This window comes from Arvicanthis niloticus, chromosome 22 (assembly GCF_011762505.2).
Source record: "Arvicanthis niloticus isolate mArvNil1 chromosome 22, mArvNil1.pat.X, whole genome shotgun sequence".
Taxonomy (NCBI): Eukaryota; Metazoa; Chordata; class Mammalia; order Rodentia; family Muridae; genus Arvicanthis; species Arvicanthis niloticus.
Genome location: NC_133429.1, coordinates 22343740 through 22355866, shown reverse-complemented (window position 1 = coordinate 22355866; position 12127 = coordinate 22343740). Strand labels below are relative to the sequence as shown.

Genomic DNA, 12127 nt, shown 5'->3' with positions numbered 1-12127 from the left:
ACACACATTTCTCCATGTTGTCTCTTTTACACAAAGGGGATACAGAACGTAAGAAGTGTGTGACTTGGGGCTGGAGAGACTACTGGCACTGGCTCTGTAGTCAAGAGCACTTGCTGCTCTCCCAAAGGACCCAAGCTCTGGTCACAGTACCTGTATCAGGTGGCTCACAACTGCCTGTAACTACACTTCAAAGAGCCCCAACTGCTCCCCTGGTTTCCACGGCACCTGCACACACATGGAACACACAAACTTATGCAAGCACACACAAATACATCTAAGTAAAAAATAAATAAATCTTACAAACAAAAACAAGAAGCTGTATAGGCAAGAATGGAAACATAAAGGAATTCAGACAGGCAAAATAATGAAAAATGACGAGAGCTTTGAATAATAGGCATGCTTAGACCAGGAGACCCAGTGTTTTCTTGGGTTAGAGGATATATGTATGAAGTCACAACAAAGGAACCAAGGCAACAGCCAGACTATACTGTCTCCAGTGGGCGGTCAACGGTGCTATGTGTATAGCATGGCTCTCAGTTCCAGAAAGCACCATTCGTTTGAAGTTGTATGTGTGAATAACACCTCTTCTAAAAGTACAAATTAGTGACCCTGGTGGGGAGCAGATGAGACAGATGCTCCACTAAGGTGGTCTGTGAAATAAAGGCAAAACAATGAACACATCTGGATAAGCTCTATCCATATTCTCACATTACAGACATGAAGAAATCCCAAATGCAAAAACTGCATCAACAGTACATGTAAGATTTCAGTTCTGCCCCCTTCCTCACATCAAACCCTTAATGTCCCTAAGAGCCAGTGTTTTCCCACACACTTTAGAAAACACTGGATTCCGCACTGGATCCAAGTGCTCCAGAACCTTGTTGTATATAATTTTTTTTTTTTTTAAAAAAAGAGGAGCCACCAAATGTTTTAGTGAAGAAATGACATCAGGTGAGGTTGAAGGAAACAATCATCATCAACAACAAACCTGATAAATCTCAGCACAAATATGAAAGGTAAATCAAAGGACAGGAATTGAGCATTTTGAGAACAAGATTAGTTTAAAAGTCCTCACAAGAGAACATTCTGGGTTAATAAAAGGGACAGATCGACACTGGTAACAATACAACTGCTGTAAAAGCTTCTTTTGGGGTAAACAGTCAAATCCTTTCTAGGATCTACTTTTCAGAAAACATCCACTTCATTCTTCAATTTTTCAGGCCTGTCCAGTAGTCGTACCAGTTTTCAGTGAAGAGAGTAATCTCAGATTTCACAGTGTAAGCAAGCAGAGCAAGCAGTGGTCCATTCAAAAGTATGCTCCTTGTCTCTAGAGGCCCAGGTGTCAGTAACATTAATATAAAACCAGAATCCCCAACTGTTAGAAACCACAATGCTAGGGGTTACTATATTTACAATTAGCAGATAATTTTCCTACCAAAGAAGTAATTTAAAACATCATACACTATTTAGTTAACATTGTTTTGGAAAATTAAAAGACAACAGCTTTAAGAGAATATAGGGAAAAGGCTTTCCCACTTTGCCAAAAATAATAAATTAGATTTCTATGATCATTAGTAAATTATACCCCCACAACTCCTAACTGTTCCCCAAGGCTCAGCCAATAAGCCTAAGTCTTCAAGATAAAAACAAGCCCAGTAGTCTTGAAATGGGCTTTGAAACAACTTTCACTCTAATGTATGTACAAACTATTACATTCATATATAAGAAACAAAACAACTGCATTGTAAGACTGATTTTGAACAGGAAACGTATCCAAGGCAGTTGGGTCATATGTGGTGAGCAACAGTTGAGGCTACACTAAGAGCCAGATGAAATGGACCTTACTGCAGATTACCTAGCTACACAAATTATTAACGGGCAAGGGAAGCAGCACTGACTTGTTTTGGTGTGCAGCTGGTAAGTTATCAACATGGCATCATTAATATTCTTGAAAGACCATCAGCACTAACACGCTATTTTTGAAGTAGCTGTTTGCTAAATGAAATTTAAAAGGGTCACTATTTACCTACTAGTTTATGGCCATTTATTAGAAAGACTTTTCCCCTCTCACAAAAAAGAAAACAAAACAACATGAATTACTCTTAGGAAAAGAAGCCTGTGTTCAATTCCTTTGACGACAGTGGGCACTTAGATACAGAACTAAGAAAGAACATGTCTGAGAGGCTACAGTGCTCACCAAAGTAACCACAGACAGGCTTTTGAAGAGAGACGACTCAGCACACACAGAAAAGGAGTATTTTCCACCTACCATCAGGCTTTGCAATTGTCACAAAAACTACCCAACCCAACAAGTCAAATTTTTCTACAACAGTCAAAACCGTTTAGGAACACAAATCTGACTATGTTCAAAATAAATCAATGATTTCCTCCTGAATAATAAAAGGATGTTCACTAATGTTTACAATGTCATCAAACTTATAAAGTCAGTAGCATTCTTTGTTAAAATGGGAGACTGGTAGGCCCCACCCCAAATCTGCTGAATCAGAATTGCAGGGGAAGGGCCAGAGACCTGTGCTTTGAGCAACTGCCCCAGGTAATTGCACTAACAGGAGAGAATTACCACTTTTTTTGTGTGAGGTTTTTAACAAGGTTTTGGATTTTATGAATTAAAATTTCCTCACTGGGGACCTATTTAAATGTTTAAATTCCACTGCTTAACAAATTAATATTCGAGAAAAATTTAGATAACATACCCGTGGCAGAAAAAAACAAGTGCTTAATTACAGGAGTTGAAAGAAGGAACTTTTTTTTGTTGTTGTTTTTGTGCTAGCATATTTTATTTTTAAATAAATTATTGCAAAAAAAAAAAAACTCACTGAAAACACGATTTTAAAATTTATAAATTTAACTATAGTATTTCACAAATGTTCGTGTCTCTCCCTTGCTGTGAAGCAAATCAGGGTAGGTACAAACTGTTGATATCACCCTGAGCATAAGCAATAATTAAACTACAAAGCAAAGCCTAAGCAACTTCTTTTTATTATATTATTAAATCTACACTGATCAGAAGCTGACCTGTCATATGCGTCCATAAAACTTAAAACACATTTAGTGAGACCAGCGATGAGCAGAGCTATGGGGACCTCTGGATAACCTAGGGTCCAGGTCTGGTTGATTTATCTGTCAGCTAGGTGACACTAGTCCTAGATGGATCACCTTGACTACCGGGGGGAGAAAGGTATGTCATGTAACTCACTCTGAGAAACTACTTGTTATGAGGATCAAGCCATACGGTTATGTTAAAAACTGCACCCAATAAGTGTATTTCTAAGTCACTGTTTATAAAGTGCTAACAAGAGTACAACCTGAAAAGCAATAATAGGTATCTGCTATACAACAGAGTATCAGGAGAAAAATTAAAAAAAAAAAATCTATGCCACATACACAACCAGGTCAATTTTTCAGATCCTATTAAATATTGGGTAGTGCTGAGTATCTCCTATGCTACAAATATTAAACCTAAGAATTCAATTTAACACGCAAGAGGAGAAAGCAGGTGGGTCTTTATGAGTTCAGGGCTAGCCTGGTCTACATACTGAAGTGAGTTCCAGCCAAGCCAGGGCTACATACTAAGAATCTAACATTGAAAAACAAAAGACAAAAAGATTCCATTCATTTAGCTAATGCGTCCATTAATACGACTTATTTCTAGCATGGTGCTATTACTAAGAGATCGGCTGTGAGCTGTCAAAGTGCTCAGTTAAGGTTGCCATTCCATTTTCATTGGCAATTTCTATAATAAAAATTTTAATAAAACAGTGTATTTGGTGTGCATGCATAAGTACCATTCTAAAAGCTAGGAAATTGTTACCTCTTTTGGAAAATGTTCCTTGTATATCATTTTCCTTGTAATGTTACCTCAGAGTCTGTAAAGCCCCAAATAAGCTATTAATACCATCTTTCTATAAGACATTTACTAGAACATAATTTTCCATTCCAACTGATGAAGAAAATATTCTTACATGAGATGCAGAAAATTAAGTTTTAAGTCCCTGCTTCCTGATCCTTTGCCTGTTTTCCATATTATTTACAAAATTCTATAGCAGCTCTAACCTTATATGCATAAACTACAAAAAAAATTGTCAAATGTTTTTTGATCTTCAAAATTATAAAAAGTTTTACTAAGTGACAAATCCTTTTAAAACTCATTTCAAAATAAAAAGACTGATTCATTTAAAACGAATTTAAGATGTTTGCCCAAGGAAATCAGTCAACTGAATCCCCAAATAAAGGATTTTATCAAAATACATTTAACAATGTATTAATTATTCTGCATGCATCTACTTAATGGCTTCAAATGTCCTTTAACCTAGGGCCATTTCCATGGCTTTAAGGAGGCCTTGTAGCCGTGAAGGCACAAATAATCTATCATCTCAAACGGATTTTTTGTTTAATTATAGCCTAATACTTATCTAGCGCTCACCATCTGATGCTTTACGGTAGTCAGAAGAACTCAAATGTTGAATTATAATTTAAATGCAGATAGAACAGCAATAATAGCTTGTGGTCTGTAATTAAAACCCGTATTAGGTAACATCCATGTTAATTTACCCATTACTTAAAAGCTACATCTTTTTCTTTTGTGTTTTATGGATGACAATAAGAAATTATCCTCTGCCTAAAGAGATAGTGTACCTTAAAATGTGGATCTGAGAAGGAGGGAGGACAGCGTTGCAGAGAGAGCAGAGAAATCTCATCAGCTTAGCTGTCACTACAGCATCTTTCTGGTGCAAGCCTGAAAAAAATCCCATTTATTTTTAATATGAGATGCATCTGAGAGGAACCGTGTGCAGAAGCCACATTTTCCAACACGGTTTCAATTCAACTTTGAATCTATGGACCCCTGCTCGAAGTGCTCACTTGTGATTAGCTGAAAGCACGTTATGATAAGCCCTCAAGTGAGACCACGGAAGGCAGGCAAATGGAAGACGTTTAAATGAAAAAGAATTACTATGTTGTATTCAGGCCAGAAAAATAATTTTACTAAATTTTCAGTGTTTATTGTAGAACCTGTTCATAGCTCAGCAGTTAAAAAAAAAAAAAAAGAAAAGAAAAATGTCCAAGGACTACCATATGCTGGTAGGCACTGGAATTTGCTAGAATGGCTAAACAATGTTGACAACACTGCCGCATTACCTTCCTCCCCTCGGTCGGTCCAGACCATCAATATCCACTTCTTCTATTATCAACATGAGACAAAATTAGTTCCTCACCTCATCTCAGAATGATATGTAAGGTCTCAAGCTTCAACTAAAAACAAAACACCAGAGTTTCCCATACTGTTGCTGAAATTCCTTTCAAGATCTAGAAATTATAGAATACAGAAAAATGAAGACAAATTCCCCCTCTTCTAAAGGGGCACGCCGGTGAGGGCAACTGTGTCATGAAGGCGTACTCTTAATTTTCACCATTTGATGGAGTTGGGGGGGAACAAAATTTTAGATCAAAGGTGGCGCTCTGTCCTCAGCTCACCCGAATGTGACTCACTTTTGCAGACTATATGGTAGGAAATAACAGTTACTTTTCAAAGATCTTTGCAGTTACACCCAAGCCAAAATCAGGACAGAGATCCACCCTTTACGACAGCAATTTATCTGTCTTAACCAAAGCAAGGTAGAAACTAAAACATCTCCCTGAAAACATGGCTTAAAAGGCCCATTTCATACACCAGCTTTCAAAAGCTCTCAACAAGAAAAAAATATTTTTATTTACTTCAAATCCGAACGGACCAGGAGGAGAAAAAAAGAAGGGAGGGGGCGCTAAATGAAACATACAAGCACAAAAAGCAGATTCTCCCCTTCCAATCCCTCTTTAATTCCCCCAATCCGCCTCTGCCACACACAAGGACAGGGAGTCTCCCTAGGGAAAGCTGATGGCAGGGCAAGTGAAGGCTCTCCATTCACTCGCATGGGCCACTATCCAAAGGGATGCCCTAGGAGCGCTTTATACAAACCAGGCCCTTACAAGTACTTATTATTATAAAATACACCTACGCTGAGCAAGAACCTTATTTTAAAGTAAGACTGTCCTCAGGTGGGGGAGGTGAAACACAACAAAGCCTTCCATGTTGAAAGGCAGGACAGTCCAGGCATGCATATATACCTACACACGTATGAAAAAAAAATCCATATAACTAATTTATCAGGAACAGCAATCGATACCAACAGGAGTCATTAGATTATTAATAAACCCAGAAAAGTAGCATGCAGAGCAGCCAAAGGTGGCTGTCTGCAGCGCTCTAACCCCCAGGAAGGGTAAAAAGCAGCCTACCGAGGAGGTTCGGGTCCTTAGCAAGGTCCTGCAGACCCCTTTACACACGCAGACCAGCCCCAGCTTCCCCTTGGGGTCCTATCACCGCAACAGCAAAGCACTTCCAATGCTAAGAGTCCCGCAGTAAACTGGTGAATGAAATGCGCACACAGACCAACCTGAGTAGAGACCGAGGCGCAGACCCAGGGGTCGCTAACTAGCTAAGCCACAAAATTCTCCTGCAAGATGAAATAGAGAAGAACCCCCCCCCCCCCCGCCGCCGCCTCTGCCCCCACCCCACCCCCAGAATAGGACTACCACCCTCCTTCTTACTGATCCGTTCCGGGGACCCGAGGTCAGAGCAGATTTTTTTTTTTTTCTTTTAAACTAAGTACATAAACATGAATCGGAAGCAACCGTGAACATCCTGGGGGGCCAGACTCAAGCCCTGAAGAGAGAGTGTCCAGGCGGCTCTCCAACTCCCCGGGAGTCACCGTCCTGTCTGACACCCCTCTATCACACCACCCTCTCCGGGGGGCCGACGACGAGACGAGCCTTCACCTTGCACCGGCAGTACCTCCTGGGGGCCCAAGCCAGGGATTAAATGGGTGACCCTCCCGGGGTGCGGGGAGAGGGAGTGCCGGGCACCGCTGCCCTCAAGGTCACCACAAGCCGGGGTGGGGGCGACCAGTGTTCCGATGGGCTGTGGCGGCAGCAGAGGCAGCCCCGCGAAGTCGGAGAGCCCCGGGTGTAGACCAGCAGCCACCGGGACGGCGACTCCAAGCTGGACCCGGCGCCGAGGCGCGCGGCGAGGAAGCCTTCTCACCTTTACGGTCTCCTAGCAGGAGCGAACCCCGGCTGCGCCGCCAACTTCGCGGGGACCCGCCGCGCTCCACCCCGCGCCCAGCTGTCAGGACCCCCGCCGCGCCCTGCGCGCCCCACCCGGCCTCCCCCGCAGGTGGCCGCCCCCGCCGCGGGCAGCCACCGGCCGCCACTCACCTCGCCCGCAGCGGGAACCATTTTTCCGAGGGAAGAATCAAGGAAGGCTAAGCGGGTGGGTCCCGGGGGCGGCGGCGAGGGGTCGCGGGGACGTGCCCGCAGCCGGCTCGCTGGGATCCGGGCGCCACGCGGAGGTGCGCCTGCACCTCGGCAAGGAGGCGGCGGCGGCGGAGCCCAGAGAGTCGGCGTCCACCAGCCGGGGCTCCCTACTCACGCTGCACCGCGAGGAGGCGGCGGCGGCGGAGGAGGAGGCGGCGCCCGGCCGGCCCCCGCCCAGAGCCCGGCGGCCGCCGAGTGGCCGCTCGCGTCCCCGCAGGACCCGCCTCCTCCGCTCCGCAAAGCCGCGCTCAGGGCGCGCCGCGCTCGGCTCAGCAGCTCAACCGGCCCCGCGCCGTCGTCCGCAGCAGCAGCAGCAGCAGCAGCAACAGCAGCAGCCGCAGCAGCGGGCGGGGTGCAACCCGGGGTGGGGTCCGGGGGGACACCGGTTCGCAGACGGCGGAGCTCAAGGGGCTACGGCCAGCTCCGGGCAGGGGCCCGTCTGCACCGGGTGACCCGCAGGACCGCCCGAGCAGGCAAGGGGGAGGAGGGCGCTCACCCGTTCCGGTCCGACGCTCCCTTCTGCTCCACACCTCCACGCCTCCCGCTCCACGCTGGCAGCGCAGCTGCTCCCGCTGCCTCTGCCACCGCTGCCGATGCTCGCGCGGCCGCCGCTGCCGCCTTGGCTGGGCGCGGTCACGTGACGCGGCCCGCGGGGAGCCTGAGGGCGGGCGGGCGCGCGCGCGCGCACGAGCGGAGGTAGCGCGGCTCGGACCGGGACTGGCGCTTCCCGGAGAGGGCGTTTAAGGGGAGGATCCGGCGAGCGCGTCCCCGCCCGGCGAGCGCGCGTCCGGGGCGGGGAGGTGTTGGGGGGGGTGGGGGAGAGTGACCAGAACTTGAAGCGCGCGGTGTAGAAAGGGTGGCCTGGAGTGCGGGGCGGGCGACTCGCGCCTCCGCGCGCCCCTCCCTCGCTTCCTTCCCTGCGCGCCGGGCTCCCGGCTGCCCCCGCCCCCTCCTGCGCTGCGCTTCCCCCTCCCTCCTTTCCCCCATCCTGCGGCGGCTTCCGATTGGCCGTCGGGCTCTGACGTCTGTGTTTCCATGACGTGTCGGGGCCGGGGAGGGCCGCGGGAGGGGGCGGCGGGGGAGGAGGGGGCGGCGACTCTGTCCGTCACCGCCGGTGCTTGGGCGCGCGGCCGGGCGGCTCCTGCAACGTGAGGAAGCTGGAGAGCGACAACTGCCTGCCGCAGCAGTGGGACGCCCTTCACCTGGGGTCCCGCTCGAGTCGTTTCCCCCCACCCCCAACCCCCCCCCCCCCCGGGGCGGAGGCAAAGCCGGGTCACCGGACGGTAGAGCGGCTCGGCGCCCACTCCCTAGCGGACCTGTCCTCCTGTCCGGGACAGTGACGCACTCGCCCGACAGCCAAAGTGCCTTCCCCTTTGGGAAGAGAGCCCACTCGCCCTGTAGGCGCGCTGGCCCGGCCACAGACACCGGGGTTCCCCGCTGCAGCGCCCAAACGGTGTCCTCTAGCCGGTGCAAGCAGGCCTCGCAAGGTCCGCGCTTGAAGTCCTCGTGTTTCTCTTTTGCCTTTGCTGCTTTTTTTTTTTTTTTTTTTTCAAATTTTCCCTACCTGTGGCGAGCTAGTGGATCTTTAATTCATAATACTTACACCCTATCCTCTTCCTTCCCGAGGAGAAGAAAACGAAAAGAAAAAAAAAAAAAAATCATGCAGAGGACCCTGCAGTATTTAGATGGTAAAAGGTAGCCGATTCTGGTCCAACCTCTCAAACGTGTTGCAGTTCAAAAGAAAACTGCTCGTCATTGCATCTACTTTAAAAAAGGATCTTCTTGACTGTGCCCACATGTTTAAAGAGGTGGATCCTGCTCCATCCTTCTGTGATCTCTGCTTGAACTAAAGGTCCCCCTCCCCGAACAATTTAGACCTTAGACCTTACCCGTGTTATTTTCGGTATTGCTTAGCACGAGAAACAACAACAACAAAAAACCCTGTTCTGTAGTGTTTTTTTTTTCAACCCTGAAATGGAAGAATTGGTAGTTTCATAGTCTCAAAAGCACACGGGTAAGGCAAATACTGCATTATGTATGTTCCCTGTCTCGTAGCATTTGTTTTAAAATTATATAAAAGCTTGAAAAGAAAATACTTGAGTTTAAAAGCAAATTTTCCATGATAAAACTGCTGAAAATAATTTTTCCATTTATATCTTCCACCAGGGTAGACATTACCAACCTCTGAGCTGTGCCCTTGACATGTAAAACTGGCATTTCTCTCTCTTTCTGTTTATTACAGAGAATTAGTTGATATGGTAAAGTAAATAGCCCTTCCTGATACTATTTCAAATCTACAATTAGAAAACCAAATTAATTAAATTTCACTTAGGTAATTTCCAGTACTTTCTCGCTCTGAAATATCTTTCGGAATAACTCAGACACATTTATGAACTCTTGGCTCTTTCCCAGCTTTTCCTCCAAGGAAGTCCCCATAGAAAATTGAATTATGCATTCTATTTTAATCAAGAATTTGACATTAAAGTATTAAGTGAATCATTGTATGCTACACCAGCAAAAGCTGATAATAGATTAAATAAGAACCTGTTCACTTTGTGGGTTTGCTGCAATTCTAACTCGTAAAATGCATGTTCTTAAAATATATGTTCATGAAAAAAATCACTGAGCATACTTACTATAGGACATTATTGCAGTAAAATTTTTATTTGCATGCACAGATATACCCACAAGTGAAAACATATACGCCCCAGAACCTTGTTGTATGCACCTTATGTGAGTTGCATATATGATAAAGTTACTCTCAAATAGCCAGCATAATTGTACTGTATATTTGATTTGTGTGTTTTTATTCTTTAGATACAAAATTAAAGCTGAAACCAATATAGAAGCAACTGAGCATTGAGAAGTTGGATTTTTTTTTCCCCTCCTGCAAGGCTTCATCCTGAAACCTCCCCAGATGACATACTTTTCGATGTAAAAAGGCGGAGTTGCTTAATTAGGGTTTCTTGTTTTTCTCTGGTGCAAGAGATGGGACCAGAGCCTCATGGTGACCAATGGGTACCCTGGTCCTGGGCTAGAGCTCACCCTTCAGCATTTTTTTCTTATAAAATACTGAGCTGCTTGAAGTCAGAAATACCCCTGTGTATTAATTATATGAGCGTATCACCTTCATCTTAGACTTCATTTATCCTATGGATTTAATTGATCTGGAGATGTAGTAATATACATTACAAGCAACACAATATGGTTTTCTATTAAATAATAGGGTAGTTTTGTACATGTGCTTTTTAGTTACAAAACTTACTCTTTTGGGTGTTATATTGAAGAGGCAATAACATTTGGCGATTTTAATAGGTGCATTCCTTGGATTCCTTCTAATGGTATAATTGTATTGACATCTCTCTGGTAAATTGATTAGTTCAAGCTGTGTAATTCATGCAGAAAGTCCTCAATGTAACTAAATGTGAAGAGAAACATGAGGCTCTTTTTTTTTCTCTTCAGAATCCCAGCCTAGCATGATTTGACACTTCCATAATCCCAGCACTCAAGAGGCAAAGACCAAGAGAATGGAGAATTCTAGGCCAGTCTGGTAATATATATGGAGACCCTGCCTTTAAAAGAACAGGGTGTGGAGGCGGTTAGAGAGATAGATAGCTCAGTGGACTGGGGTTCAATTTCTAGCACCCACATGGCAGCTCACAACTGACTGTAACTCTAGGATCTGACACCCTCACACAAACACATAAGCAGGCAAAATACCAATGCACATAAAATAAAACTAAGTAGATTATTTTTAAAAGCATCATATGTGTTAAGCATTGGAGCAAACTTAAAGACACCAACAGTAGCATGTTTTTACAACAAGATACATTCCCTAAATGGACTTTTCTATGTGACCATGTCAGTCCTGCTCATAATACAAGAGGACTGAGGAATGGAGAGAGGGAGGGGGTGGAGGGATATCAAATGCATCCTTAAGCATAGTTATATATGTTTTCAAGTTTCCATTATCCTGGGTAAAGACAGACAGATGGACAGTCAGATAAACATTACTTAGCTGAAAATCCACACCAAACCCTTCCCCCAAAAAGTAAGGAATTAATTCCATTTGCTGGATTAAATGGAGCAAATTACAAGTACTACAAGTTAAGCCTGGAACAAGTGTCCTCAAGTCACATAATACAACATTTTTCTATATGGAAAACACAAAGCTGGTGGAGGATATTTGACAGGAGTTGCTGAGCGCCTACATACATTGTACCCTTCTATGGAAAAGGCATTTTCCCCAACCCCAGTACTGTATAATTTAGGCATACAGTATTGACCCCCAAATCTAAAGTCCAACAAATAGATGACACCTTAAATGCTGAGGAAGGTGTCCCATGGAAGATTTAGATCTGTCTGGCACCATAAAAGACACACATAACTTAATAGAAAAGACATGTACGGTAACAACTCCTAGGAGATTACCTGAGAATTAACAATTTCACCACAGTGATTTCCCTTGCCATTATTATTCAAGCATATACTGATGGTCTTCGAGAGTCCCCACTTCTCCTAATTAGACCTCACTGCTTTTCACATTACTAATGATGAATTGTGATACATCATAAGGTTATAAAACTTGGATGAAATAGTTACATACAGTTTCAATACAGTTTTTGTTTCTTGCTTCTCTGCTGTTTTGCTTGTTTTTTTTTAGAAAGGTTCTGATTCCGAGGCTAGCCTGGAATTTATATGTAGCCCAGGCTTACTTTGAATTCCCACTTTTCTTTTCATCTGTCTTCTCAGTGTCGGG

General features: G+C 44.7%; 1 protein-coding gene across 6 annotated transcripts in view; it reads right to left on the bottom strand.

Annotated features, from left to right (window-relative positions):
- Positions 1-8003, bottom strand: part of Atp2b1 (ATPase plasma membrane Ca2+ transporting 1) — a 101445-nt gene extending 93442 nt beyond the window's left edge. For 3 of the 6 annotated variants that reach the window (XM_076920070.1, XM_076920065.1, XM_076920067.1), the window contains exon 1: positions 7865-8003. The gene's annotated coding sequence lies outside the window, so the exon portion shown is untranslated. Of the gene's footprint in view, positions 1-7269; positions 7409-7864 lie in introns of those variants that run through there. The other 3 variants (XM_076920069.1, XM_076920066.1, XM_076920068.1) reach the window with 1 other exon arrangement.
- Positions 8004-12127: the final 4124 nt, after the last annotated feature.